General features: G+C 39.6%; 1 protein-coding gene across 1 annotated transcript in view; it reads left to right on the forward strand.

Annotated features, from left to right (window-relative positions):
• Nucleotides 1-14,517, forward strand: part of ASB5 (ankyrin repeat and SOCS box containing 5) — a 102,539-nt gene that overhangs the window by 23,353 nt on the left and 64,669 nt on the right. The gene's annotated exons all lie outside the window — the stretch shown is intronic.

Below are 14,517 nucleotides of genomic sequence, written 5' to 3' on the forward strand. Positions count from 1 at the left end.
TTCAATTTGTGTAAAATAGAGGACAGGGTTATGTGATAATGTAAATAATCAGACTTTATGTCTGGGTGGAAAAGGGCCCTCATATTCTTGAAAAGAAAGTTGAACTCTTTGACCACATGTGACATCAGCAGTACCAATCATCAAGTCGAATGGGTATCATGAAATCATGTATGTATATGCCATCAGTACAATTAGTCTGTCCGGTCAAAGGGTTTATGTGGCATTTTCTACAGTTAGGTCACAGTCTGTTAAACTAGTATCTGGTTTGAGAAGCATAATTATTTGAAAACCCCAAACAACTATAAGTCAGAAGAAGTTCAGATTTAAAACTGGCATTCACATAGAATCTAGCACAGTAGGGTGTGTGCGTGTGTGTGTGTGTGTGTGTGTGTGTGTGTGTGTGTATGTGTCTGTCACAATGACTCAAGTTAAGAGGATGTTATTCTTAGCATCTATTATACTAACTTCCGTCATTGGGTAGCAGTCTATTTTCAAATGTAGGTTATATCAAGAACATTTGTGTGGAAAGTCGAATGCAAGAGGGAGAATCTAAGTAAAGTTTGGGTTGTGAAGTTATTCAATGTATAAAGTTGACAATAATACTGCATTTGTCACTGAAAAGGAGAGAATGAATTTGTTGCTAAGAAAATAGGTTCAGGCTTGTTGTCGTTCAGTCGTTTTAGTCCTGTCCAACTCTTTGTGACCCCTTTTTTGAGTTTTCTTGGCAGAGATAATGGAGTGGTTTGCCATTTCCATCTCCAACTCATTTTATAGATGAGGAAACTGAGCCAAACATGGCTAAGTGACTCGTCAGGGTCACACAGCTAGTGTCTAAGGCCAAATTTGAACTTGGGTCTTCCTGACTCCAGGCCCAGTACTCTATACACTGTGCCACCTGGTTGCCCCAGGTTTTGGTAGATGTTATAGAAAAAATCAAGAGGTTTTCTATTGCCGAGGCAAACCTCTTCATTAACGTGGGTTACTCTTCCACGAAGGTTAGTGGGTAAATATTTGCCATTTCCCTGAAGGAGAGGACTAGAGGAAAGAAACTTCATAAAAGTCCATTGTGCGGCATACCAGCTAACTATTCAAATGAAAAGGGGGGGAAAATCAGTCACCTATTTGGATACTTCATCTGTATGACACCAGACACCAGGAAACCAGTTTTGTTGGTCCTTTGCTTTTTTTTTTTTGTCTTTCAAAGCTAGATATTTGGATGTAAGCTGACAACTGACTGGATTTTTCATCTAGCTATGCAACCTGCCTCTAAAGTAATAAGACTAATTTTATGTGTGTGGTTTGTAAAACTAGGACATTAGTTTGAGAGCCACACCTTGTATCTTAAATTTCAGTGAGGAAAGGCTGATAAGAAACAAAGAAGAATGTCTGCTGGTTGAAATAGGTTGCAAGAGAGACCTCTGGAGGTCCTTAAAAATAGAACAGTTTCTCATCTCTCTGAGATGGCTTAATCAGATTCTTTTTGAAGCTGGGGGGCGGGGGCGGCTTAAATGACCTCTAAGGTTCTTTGATTCTATGAAGTTAAATTACAGGTAGATCAAAAACACTAACTGATGTATAAACTGTCTTCCCCCCTATTCACACCCTGGAAATCACAAGGTAGAAAAGTGTTAACTTAATTTTTTAGGATCAAAATCCTCTTAATTGGTGGCAGCTACGGGGCACAGTAGATAGAGCATTAGGGGTAGAGTCAGGAAGACCTGAATTCAGATGTGGACTCAGACACTTAGTTGCAATGTAATCCTGGGCAAGTCACTTAGTCTCTGCTTCAGTTTCTGCTTCTGTAAAATGGGGATAATAATAGCACATACCTCCCAGGGTTGTTGTGAAGGATCAAATGAGCTTATATTTGTAAAGCCCAGTGCATGGCATATAGTAGATACTTAATAAATATCTGGTTCCTACCTAATTAACATGTTTCAAGTCACTTGGTTCAATGCCTCTAGTGTTAGACCTGGGTTCAAATCCCACCTCTAATATTCATAATTGTGTGACCTTGGTGTTGGGTAAGTCATTTAACCTCCCTGAGCCTCAGTTTCCTAATCTGTAAAACGAAAGGGTTTGGACTAAAAGGTCCCTTCAAGTTCTAGATCTATAATCCCTCCCAGTTTCACATTAACTCTTTCCTGCTATGCTTCCATTTCTCTATGTACTAAGTAATACTTTCTGTCCAAGGGAAACAATAACATAGGGTTTTAATCTCATATTAATTCATAATAATGTGACCAAATCCCAAACCCCACAATCTTTTTCTTTGTTTTATTGCTAACAAGGAGTCATTTCTACTCTATCTATCCGCTCTTTCTCTGACCCTTAAAAGAAACAAAACGATTATCTTCCATCTTCAATGCCTTCTTCTTAGCTTTTTAATCAGCTAACCAGCCTGAATTGTTTTTTGTATAATCCCTGTTTCCTATCTTCCTAGGGGAAGATTAGCACCTTCATTCCATTTCGAATTAAGTTTATCATCCTGACTTTCAAAACTAGCCAAACCATTCCCCCACCATTTCTGAAATGGACATTCCAAATTTCCTGAAATCTGAGATGTCATTGCATGTCACTGCATGTATTCCTTTCTTTCATAACCACAGTAGATGCTGCTGATGACATTCTGGATGTCCTTTTCATGAGCACAGTAGCACTTTGGTATGAAATAAGTGAAACCATTAATTTTATTAGATACCATCTCCTATCGTATCTACCCTCTCAGGGGACAGAGGAAATCCTGGGACAGGAGCTGAGCAAATGACAATGTTTATCCTCTGATGATTTCCTAGGCTCTTTACAATCAGTATATGAACCAAGATGTGATACAAAGAGCATGAGGAAAAGATTATACAGTTCCCAAATTGATTCCCTTAGAATCCATCTGTTATTTCACTGAATTTCACCTTTGAGAAAAAAAAATCTTCATTTCTCTACCATCATAAAGAAAAAACCTCTTGCTTCCCCCTCCTTTCCTATATAATGAGTAGCCCTTGATTTGTTCTCTCCTGGAATATTTCCTGGAGCCCTAGCCTCTACAAATCAAAAGTCTATTCTTAACGTTGTTAAAGTTGTCATTAGCTTTTGAGACTGGCAGTTGGAAAATTAGATAGCTACCCAGGAATTCTACGCAGCTTTCAACTTTATTCCTAACTGGTGAAAGGACCAAAGTAGAGTGTGACACACTTTCCTGTCCTTCAGAGCACTGATATCCGGGTTGTGCCCCATCCTGACTACAATCACTGGACAAAGATATAAAAAGCTATATTCTCTTGTATCTTCCTAATGACACCTTGACAAGAAATTCCTGTCCTCTATCATGAGTAGTGCTGTTCCAGTGATAACTGGCTCTGAAAGAAGCATGGGCATTCTTTAGAAAGTCAATGGACAAGACCACCACTGGGCAAAACCGTCATGTAGTTATTTGCCCTTGGTGCTTCCAACCTTCCCCTTCTGGCTCCCTCTCTTCCTCCTTCTCAGGCAACCCTGTACCCTCTTGTTCTCTTCCCTCCTAACCCTGATCAAAATCTGAGCTCAAGAAACTGTCATCATTGGACTTTAAATTTTTAATGTAAATTTATCATCCTCTCCTAGAACCATCGTGTCTTTGGCTTTACTTCCATTAAACCATAATTCTTGAGGGGAGAGACTGTTTTTGCTATTCTTTGCGTCCTCAGCCCTTCACACAAATTTGGCCCATAGTGGGCACTCAATAAATGCTTGTCAACTTATTTCTGATTGCAGAATAAATGGCACTTTCCCTCATTAAAAGAACTTCAGGTATCACTGGGACAAAAAAGAAGAGAGAGCACTTTGGGGCACCTACTTTAATTATATCTAAGGTCCTAAAAGTGATTCAAACTTAAATTCCCCTTTAAAAAACTAGCATATTGCCTGAATACAGACAGCAAAAAGAACTAGATGCTATCTATTTTCATGGTCTCTAGAATGTAAGCTTCTTGAGGGCAGGGACACTTTTATCACACTTTTTTTTTAATATCACACTGTTATTTGTTTCCCCAGGGCCTAACACTTTTTTTTTAACTAGACCTATGATTTTGCTGGTATAATAAACATTTATTGAGAAAACTCCCTAGCAATACAAATCAGTACCTGCTCTGCAATTTTTAGTCTTAGAGAGTTACCTGAGGCCCTGGGAGATTAAGTGAATTGCTTATTTAGAGTGTTAGAGGAGAGACTTAAAGCCAGGTCTTCCTGTTGCTGAGACCAGTTCTTTATCCACCACCCTACACTGCCTCTTACATAAATGCCAAACATGTAGTAAGTGCTTAATAAATGCTTGGCAAGTGGTTTATTGATGGGATTGATTGATGGTTTTCAAATCTATCCCTCCAATATCAACCTCTCTCTCCTGAGCTGAATCTCTTCAGTGTTTGCTAGACTGAACAAGTCTACTTGAATGTCCTATAATCTCCTCAGACTCAGCATATCTAAAGCTAAACTCCTCACCAATGGCATGACTAAGGCAAGGTAATTGAATCTTTGCCTCAGGGTCCCAAAATGAAAAAAATATATATTAACATCACTGATTCCAAAAGCATAGCAACAATGGAGAAGAAGGAAGAGAAGGAAGGAGGAGGAAAAAGAAGAAGTTGCTAAATAGATGTTACACCCTTCCTGCTGTCAGCTGAGCTCCAGGTGGCCCTGTCCCCATTACAACAGTGGCCTTGGTACGTCCTTGGGGGTCTGCTCTTTGCACACATACAGCCCAACTGAATTTATTTTTTAAAAATTGATTTGAAGGAGCTTCTTGAATCCCTTGCCCCAGCTGCATTTTGTAAAGCTTGTCTGAGGTATAAAACATGCTGATTATGGCTCTGCTCATCAGTTTTCTCTTCCAAACCAGTTTTATCTCCACATTTTCCTATTTGTACCAATGGCATAATTATTTCCAGTCATCCAAACCCAAAACCTTGTTATCCTTGACTCTCTTCTCTCTTTTTCACACCCACAATCAAGTGCTACTCATCAATTCTTCCTACCTCTCTTATTATTACTAAATATTCATTCCAATTGATAATCACTGTGTCCTGTTGCCAATACTATCCTTTATTAACTCACTTCAGAATTAATCTCCCCACTGGTCTTTCTGCCTTTAGTCATTCCCTTTTCTAATCCCTCCCACATGCATTGACAGATAGTCTTATTGAAGTAAAGCTTTGTGCATGCCATAGGCTACTCAGAAACCCACAATCTCTTTCTCTGTTATTTACACAATAGAGTCTCTACTCCAAATCTTGGCATTCAAGGCTTACCACAATCTGGCCCACGATAAAGCCTTTCACAAATTTTTGTTCTACAATAAAGCCTACCCTTTTCAAGCTTTTATTTCACTCTAAGGATACAAACTCAACACTCCAACAAAGTAGTTCTGTTCATTGTCTCTGCCTTTCCAACTCCAGACACAAGATACACATTCCTGCCTCTTTTGCTCCAGTTTTCTCTCTATCTGGAATGTCCTTCACTCTGATCTCTACTCATCTAAATCAATCAGCCAATCAACTAGCGTTTATTAAGCACCTACAATGTGCCTTAGTAGAGGCATTATGCTAAGCACCAGAACAATTTGTTCTTCAAGACCTAGATCAAGTTCCATTTTTTTCATGATGGACCCAGTTTACTGTGATCTTTCCTTCCTCTAGGTTGCAGATTCCTTAAGGGCAGGGACTGTGCCTTAATTTATCTCAGTAACTGTCCCCAGGAAATTCTAAGGAATTATCCATAAATGATGTTGAAGATAGATTTTCTAACCTGAAAAAGACCTGTTAAGGTTGTTATTGGTATGTGTATATATATGTAAGTATACATATATATATGTATACATAAGTATATATATAATACAAAATACATGTATATTTTCAATTATCAAGTTTTTTTTTTCCTCCTTCCCACGCTCCTTAGTAATGGAAAAGAAAAGGGGGAAAAAGTCTTGTAACAAATACGCACAGTCAGGTAAAACAAATTCCCACATTGATCACATATAAAAATGTGGGGTGTTTTTTTTCCTGCATATTTAGTCTATCACCTCTCTGTTCCGAGATGGGTATTATGCTTCATTATGCTATCATGGCTCCTTGGAATCATGACTGATTATTATTGCATTGATCAGAGTTTTTAAGTCTTTCAAGGTTGTTGGATTTTTGTTGTTCAGTCGTGTCAAACTCTTTGTGGCCCCATTTGGAGTTTTCTTGGCAAAGATGCTGGACTGGTTTGCCATTTCCTTCTCCAGCTCATTTTTCAGATGAGGAAACTGAGGTAAACATTGTTAAGTGACTTGCCCAGGGTCACACAGCTAGGAAGTGTCTGAGGCCAGATTTGAACTCAGGAAGAGGAGTCTTCCTGATTCCTGGCACTCTTATCAACTGTGCCACCTAGGGTTTTTAGAATTTTGCTATTAATTTTGTCATAGTTTTGGTCAGGTCTGTTTTCTGACTATAGTGTGATGCAATAAAGATATCTCAACTTAAAAAAAAAAAGAGATAATCCACAACCATAGGTGTTCACCTCAGAAAATAGTAATCAGGGGTTAGGCTGGGCAAAAAAAAAAGGGGGGGAGGGGTGGGAAGGAAGGAGAAGGGGGATATCATATGTAGGGAAAGCAGATTTAGTATTTTTTCCCTATCATGAAAACCCAGCCAAGTTTTAAAAACAGCTCCATGGATCTGAATTTATAGCAGCAGATGCCAACAGCAGCAGCAATGTCGTTCAGTGTCTTTCTATTTCTAAGCAGCACTTGGTTCATGCTGTTTCTGAAGAGCTGGTAGGTGTTGATTTGTGGGTGAGCTTAGCTCTGTTAGCAAGACTTGTCAGGGCTGCTAGAATGAAAAGTTACTTCAGAAAGCAAGTGTGTATAGAGACTCCTCCTCTTTGCCCCTTTTCATTATCTAAAGATAGAAAAATGCCAAGAAGTGCTAGACTTTTTTTTTTTAACATATCTACTGGACTTAGGAGAAGGTAACTAGATAAGCATGGTCATTCATCAATAGAAATATGAATCTTTTACACTTGATACCCTAACTAACGGTGTAACCAAATGGGGAAAAGATTTAATTTATTTAAAATTATACACTTTCCCCCCCAGCAGCTCCAGAAGCACTTTGTTGGCTGAGACAGCCATAGCTTTTTAAATTAAGGAAGGAATCTGGGAAGGAAGGATCAAGTTGAGAAATGTCTTGACAACTGTTGTTTTGGTCTGAGAATGTCAAAGTGACTTGCAGTAATGGTGATTTGGGGGTGAAGAGAGAAGGAGAGAGAATCAGTACCACTCTCCTTACTGCAGAATGGAAGATGCACCCCCTACATACATATTTACTCTCTTAAACCTGGTACCTGGATCTGTTTCTTCATACCCTGATTTATCACCTATTCCTATCCCTTTATTTTCCCTCTTCTTATTTTTTTTCTTTGCCTCTTTTTTTTTTAATTTTCCCCTCTCTTAAAGTCTTCTTTCTAATTCCTATCTGGGCATTTCTATCATAATATCATAAATCTAGAATTGGAAAGGGACTTAGATGTAATCTAGTCTGACTCCCCTGTTTTACAGATGACAAAACTGAGCCTAGTGAACTTAAGAGACTTGTCCAGGGTCACATAGATAGTAAGCATTAGAAATGGGATTTGAATCTAGATACCCTGATTCCAGGGTGAGCACTCTTTCCACAGTACTAGGCCAGTTTTATTGCTAAAGAATTTTAGTGCCAGAAAAATAGAATTTGTCTCCATATTTGTGAATCTTTATGAAACATGATGTCTATTTAATATTAAAAATCGTTTCAACAGAATTGTCTAATGTTCCTTCAGGCTCTATTTTCACAGGAAATGTTCTCAGCTTTCTTGTGCATCAATTACTTTCCAATCATTAAAAAAAAAAACAACAACAATCCAGCAACACACATGGGAACTGGATGTTGTCTTCCTGCTTCCAATTTCACTATCTCTTTTGGCTGATAGTAATTTGTTAAACGTGGTAATTTTTCCTTTTCCTCTTCCCTTTTCTTTGATGACATTGATCAGGTTCTTTCAACTTCATTAAGTTCACTCTGTGTGTGTGTGTGTGTGTGTGTGTGTGTGTGTGTGTGTGTGTGTGTGTGTGTTATATGGGAAGAGAAATAAAATGAGAGAGAAGAGAGAGACAGAGAGAGGGGGCAGAAAAAGACAGAGACACACACACAGAGAAACACAGATAGACAAAGATGTGGGAAAGAGACAAACAGGCAAGAAGACAGAGACAGAGAGGAGGAAGGGAGAGAGATAAAATGGGAGAAAAGGGAGGAGGAAAAAGAAGAAAAGAGGAAGGAAAGAGAAAAGAGATAGGAGAAAGAGAGAATGAGGAAGGGGAGAAGAAAGTGAGTGCAAGAGAAAAGAAGAATTTAGTGTCATTCAGCAAATATTCATTCAATTCATTCACCAAATGCCTATTATGTGCCAGGCATTGTGGGTAGGTACTGGGAATTGTTTTTTCATTTGTTTGTCTGGTTTTCAATCACATCTGTAATGTCACTGGTGTAGGACATGTCTAATGAAGAACTTCTTCCACCAATGGAGATCAGTCTACTCTGTAACACCATCTTAAGAGAGGTGAAAAGAGATACAGTAGATAGAGAATTGTCTTTGTAGTAAAGAAGACCTGAGTTCAAATGTAATTCTGATGCACATTGGTTGGGTGATCCTGGGAGTTCATTTAATCTCTTAGGACCCCAGGAAATTCTCCAAGAATCTAGGAATACAAAGACAAAAAGAGAAACAGATGATCTTCAAAGAATTACCTTTCATTAAAGCAAACAACATGAACCAAAAAAAAGTAAATATGAAATATGGATATAGAAGTAAATTCAAAGTCTATACAAAATAGATAGCAATCACTTTCTGGGAAAGAGGAAATTACCAACTGCTGGGATCAGGTTAGGCTTCCTGTAGAAGGTAGCACTTGAGTGAAATTATATAAATAAGGAAGCTAGAAATTCTACAAGGCAGAATTGTAGAGGTATTCCATTCCAGGCATAAAAGCCAACCAGTGCAAAGAAAGGCATGGAGACAGGAAACAGAGTGTTATGCACAGGGAGAGGCAAGATCAGTTTGGCTGAACCACAAAGTGTGTTAAGGTGAGTTTTCTATGAGGATGGAACAGTTGGGGGGAGTCAGACTCTTTTACTCTCTAAAGCTGAGTAAAGGAGCTTCTTGAGTGATCAGGAGAAATTGGAGGCAGAAAGTCCAATGAGGACACTATTACAATGGTCCTGGAGTGGATGAGACCTTGAACTTTTAACGTCTGGTTAGAAAAGAGACAGATGTGAAAGATAGTGTGGGGGTGACAACTGACTGGAAATGAAGGGTGAAGAAGAGTGAAGAGTCCAAAAAGACTGTAGAGTTGCAAACTTGGATTATCAAAAGGATGTTGGTGTCCTTAGAATTAAGGAAGTTAGGAAAAGAGAGGAGAATTCTGTTTGGGACATGAAGAGTTTGAGATACCTTTAGGATGTGTAATTGGAGATGTGGTATCAGACTTAACTAGGCAGTGGGGGATATGGGGCTGGAGTTATAGAGAGGGATTAGAACAGGATATAGAGTTCTGGGAGTCCTCTTCATTGAAATTATTGTTAAACCATGTGATCATGAAGTGAGAATGTAGAGAGAGAGGAGAAAAGGGCCCAGGATAAAGCCCTGGGGTATATCCACACTTAAGGGGATAAGACACAGATGATGGTATATTAAAGGAGAACACTACGTACCTAGCAATGGACTGAGCCCTTCGGGAATATAAAAGAAACTGGTATGGTTCCTGATATCCTGAAACTTTGGGGGAAGATATTTTTACATGCATTAAAGAATTAGGCATGAAACAATTAGGAACCATTGTTAGGAGTGTACACAATAAAGTGTTAAATTGAATATTATCACATGTTAATATAGGATAACAAAAAGGGGGGGCTGGTAGCAGTCAGGAAGGGAAGATATTCACTGGAGTTGTCAGGACAGCTTTCATAGGGAGGATGGGGTTTGAGATAGTCCTTAAGGAATGCTAATATTGAGATAGAGAAAAGTAGGGAAAATCATCCAGGCAGGTGGAACAACATGAGCTAAAACAAGAAAGTAGGAATAAGCAGGCTTCATCAAAGAGCATATGTTGGGACTTCTGGCCAAAATGACTGCATGAATGGAAGATGGAGGTCCAGCTCCCAAAAAACCTACTCTAGCAAAAGCCTAAAAATCACACCACACTGAAATGATACAGAAATCCAATGAGAAATTGACTAAGTGGCTTTTTCTATCTGAGAACTGCAGAAAAAGGCAACCAGAAACTCAGGAGCAATAGGAAAGGGTGCCCCCATCAAAGCCAGCCCCAGGGGAAGTGAACAGTCTTGTAGCCTTTCAGCACTACCAGAGACAAATGACCCTGCAAAGCTCTGTAGTCAGATGCATCAAGAATAGAGGGCTTCTAGCTCTACTCAGAAAACCCCAGGATGATTATAAACCCACAGAAAATGTGTATAGTAAGTAGAGCATTCTGGTAAAGAGTGTAAACATGTCCTTTTAAAAGCAAATCTTTAGTCCCTAATTAACCTAATTTGTGAATCTGAATTTACACATATGTTATTTGCTTAAAATAAGGCACACTTATACAGAGCTGTAACTTGGGTGGGCAGACAGGACCTTTGCCCAAGGGGACTCAAATTTATATAGGGGCATGGATAGCATACAATTCAGGGTGCACTGGATACCCTGAAGATAAGTATCTTCATAGAAACAACACAGTTTAGTACCTAATTAGTACAGGAAGCTACCAGATGGTGGACTCAACATATTTCCATCCTCAACATGGCATCCTTCCCAGGGGCCTCTGTCTCCCCACACTATTCTGTATTTCACTCTGCCCTCATTGAGAGATGACTTCCTACCACTTACGCTGGATATGGTGTGTGGTATGTTTCCCAGACAGACAAAAAAACAAAGGAACAAAAAAAACTAGTTAGAGCTCTGTTACTTATAGATACAGCTCTTGATCAACCAGGTGACATGATGGACTTAAGAGTCAGCCTTCGGTTTAAATTCTTCCTTAGATGCTCACAAGCTGTGTAAACCCAGGAAAATCATTTAAATTCTCTGTGCCTCACTTTCCTCATCTGTAAAATAAGGGAGTTGAATTTGATGGCTTTTAAGGTCTCTCCCCACTGTACTTCTATCATCCTCTGACCTATCAGGTTGTTTCAACAACAATAAGTCTATTCAGGAAACATTAAATGCCTACTGTGTGTCCCCATATCATGCTGGATACTACTGGAAAAAGGAAAGCTTTTACCCTCAAGGGGCCCCCCTCCTACTTAGTGGAAACAGCATACACACAGATTAGTAAGACAGTAAGTACAAATTGTATATGAACAAATAGACAGTAACTTTGGGGAGTGGGGTGCTCAATAGATGGGGAGTAGGTCAGGAAAGGCTTCATGTAGGAGACCACACTTAAAGTGAGATTTGAATGAAGGTAAGAATTCTAAGGTAGGAAGGGCGGGGAGACCATTCTAGGAATAAGAGGCAAGAGATTGGGTAAAGACAGAAAAGAGAGAGATCAAATGTCTGTATGGGGGGTGGGGAACCTCAGGTTGGTAATGTGACTAGAATATAGAGTAATATGTGAGAGGAAGTAATGTGAAATGAGCCTAGAAAGATGGGTTGTAACCAGATAAGGAAAAGTTTTTGTTTGTTTTTGCAAGGCAATTGGGGTTAAATGATTTGCCCAGGGTCACATGGCTAGTAAGCATCAAGTATCTGGTCTGAGACCAGATTTGAATTCAGGTCCTCCTGACTTCGGGGCCAGTGCTCTATTTACTGTGCCACCTAGCAGCAGCCCCCAGATAATGAAAAGTTTTAAATGCCGAACAAAAAAGTTTGTATTTTACCCTGAAACAACAAGGAATCACTCACTGAAGCTTCTTGTAGAGACATGATATACTTCTCTATACTCTGGGAATATCACTTTGACAATAGTGTGGAGGAAAGAGTGGAAAAAGGGGAGAGACTTCAAGAACAGAGATGCAGTCGGAGAAGTTTGTAATCCAGATGAAAGCTAATGAGAGCCTGTACTTTAGGATAAATACTCTGAGGCTAGAGAAGAGGATGGATTTGACAGATGATGTGGAAGTAGGACTGACATGACTTGGGAGTTGTTTGGATTTGGGGAGTGAGGGAGTGTAAAGTGTCAAAGATGACTCCTTGGGTGCGAACTTGGAAACCTGTATAGTCACACCCTCAAAAGAAAATATGAAGTTAGTTAGAGGGATGAGGATTTGGGAAAGGAGAATGAGTTCTGTTTTGGACATGTTGAGTTTGAGATACCTAAAAGACTGACATTCAGATAGTATATGTCTAGTTGGAAGTTGGTGATACAGGAGTGGAAATTAGGAAAAAGATGAGCTAGATATGAAGCTCTGGGGAGTCATCAACACGGAGATAAGAGAACATCTCATGAAGGCAGATTGTAGACAGAAGAGAAAAGAGACCAGGACAGAATCCTAAACACTCATGTTTAAAGAGCAGGATATGCACAATGATCAAGCAAAGGAGACTGAGAAGAAATGGTCAGAGGAGTTAGGAGGACAACCTAAAAAGTGTGGTGTTATGAAATTACAGTAGGAAGAGAATAAATAGGAGACCACCAGTGGTCAACAGTATCAAAGAGAGGTCAATGAGGATGCATACTGAGGAAAGGCCATTACATTAGGGCTGACGTATGTTTGGTTTTTAACATCTGATAATGGAAATCAAGAGAGCACAGATTCCTGGTTTGTTCCTAAAGCAACTTTGCTCACTATGTAGGTTGATGTACCACTCTGGAACTGAGCTTGCCAACAGTCTCGGAGACATTAAGAGCTCCTTGGAATCACGTGACTTCCACATAGAGAGCACTTTCTCCCAGGGTACAGCCTTTCTATGTTCCTTTTACTGATTTGGGCTAACCAAAGGTTTCATGTTTCTATCAATGGCAAGAGCATAGAGGGGCAGGGCCTCACTCACTCCCTCCAACCTCTAGGCTCCATGTTGGTGCCGAGGTCAAGGTGCTATGTACTAATAGCTTGGAGAAAATCTACCTTTCTCCCCAGTCACAAAAACCTGGGGAACCCTCAGCAGAGTAGAGTGGATACAGCAGGGGACTTGAAGTAAGGATTAACTGAGTTCCAAACTCAAACACTTACTAGCTGTGTGATCCTGGAGAAGTCATGTCATCTCTGTGAGCCTTGATATATAATAAGGATATTAGATACAATAATCTCAGAGGTCCCTTCCAGTTCTATGGCCTCTCTTCCCATGCCAGATTTCAAGATGACATGTAAAACAGTAAGGAGGGTGGGTGGAAAAATGTAGTTTTCCATTACCCTCATTCCTTTCTTTTCCTATATTGTTGTCCAGCTTCATCCTTTCTCAAGTCTTCTATTTCCATTCTTAAATTTTCTATTCTCTGCCTCCTCTTACAACTCTCCATTTTTCTTATTTCCCTCTCTACATGCTATCTTTCCCACTACAGACACACAATTTATTCCAATATGAATGCCCCATCTCCCAAGGTCATCCATAATATGATTATGCAGAGTTAACAGGCCTTTCTGTAGGTAATATGCCACAAGATTTAACATCTTCTACTTACTAGCTATTTGACCTCAGGCAAGTCCTCTTCCTTTTCTGGGCCCCAGTATCCTGGCATTTGTAAAATGAGGAGGTTGTACTAGCTGGTCTCTAAGGTTCCTTCCAGTTCTAACTGATCCTATGATATTTCATATAGAAATGACTTGGCACACTTATAAACAGACCCAGGCTTGGCTGACCTCAAATTTTCTACGACTGGAATTTTGTGTCCTTGATGCCATGAAATAAACATTGCCTATTTTCTTACCTTTCTTACCTTGGGTGTTATTCTCTTGTCCTTGGGGGTTCTGTTTCTGTCCTATCTGGACTAGAAATAACAAATACATTCTCTGCTATGTTCCTTCCTCCTGCCCTCCCCAGGCAAAATCAAATGCTTAGCTGTTAATCAATTAGGATGGGATCCCAATTTAAAATGGATTCTGTTGGTGCTGTAGACCTTTGTTTTTAGTTAGGCCTACCAATTTGTGCTCCTTTTTGGAGTAAAGATTTGAATTAAACACTTTAGTTTCAGGTTCAAAATGAAGTAGAAAAACTAAAAGTTTTTAGGTCCTAAACATAGGGCTTGAGTGTTCTTCATGGGCTGTACCTATCACACCATGCCGAGCACAGTGCCGTGGACTCTGAGAATTAAATCATGGGGGCAGCTAGGTGCCAGGCCTGGAGTCAAGAAGACTCATCTTCCTGAGTTTAAATCCAGTCTCAGATGCCTGCTAGCTGTGTGACCCTGGGCAAGTTAATCCTGTTTGCCTCAGTTTTCTCATCTGTAAAATGAGCTGGAGAAGGAAATGGCAAAGCATTCCGGTATCATTGCCAAGAAAATTCCAAATGAGGTCATGAAGAGTTGGACATGCCTGAAAA

The sequence above is a fragment of the Phascolarctos cinereus genome, unplaced genomic scaffold, assembly GCF_003287225.1.
Source record: "Phascolarctos cinereus isolate Bilbo 61053 unplaced genomic scaffold, phaCin_HiC Scaffold_9;HRSCAF=440, whole genome shotgun sequence".
Classification (NCBI taxonomy): Eukaryota; Metazoa; Chordata; class Mammalia; order Diprotodontia; family Phascolarctidae; genus Phascolarctos; species Phascolarctos cinereus.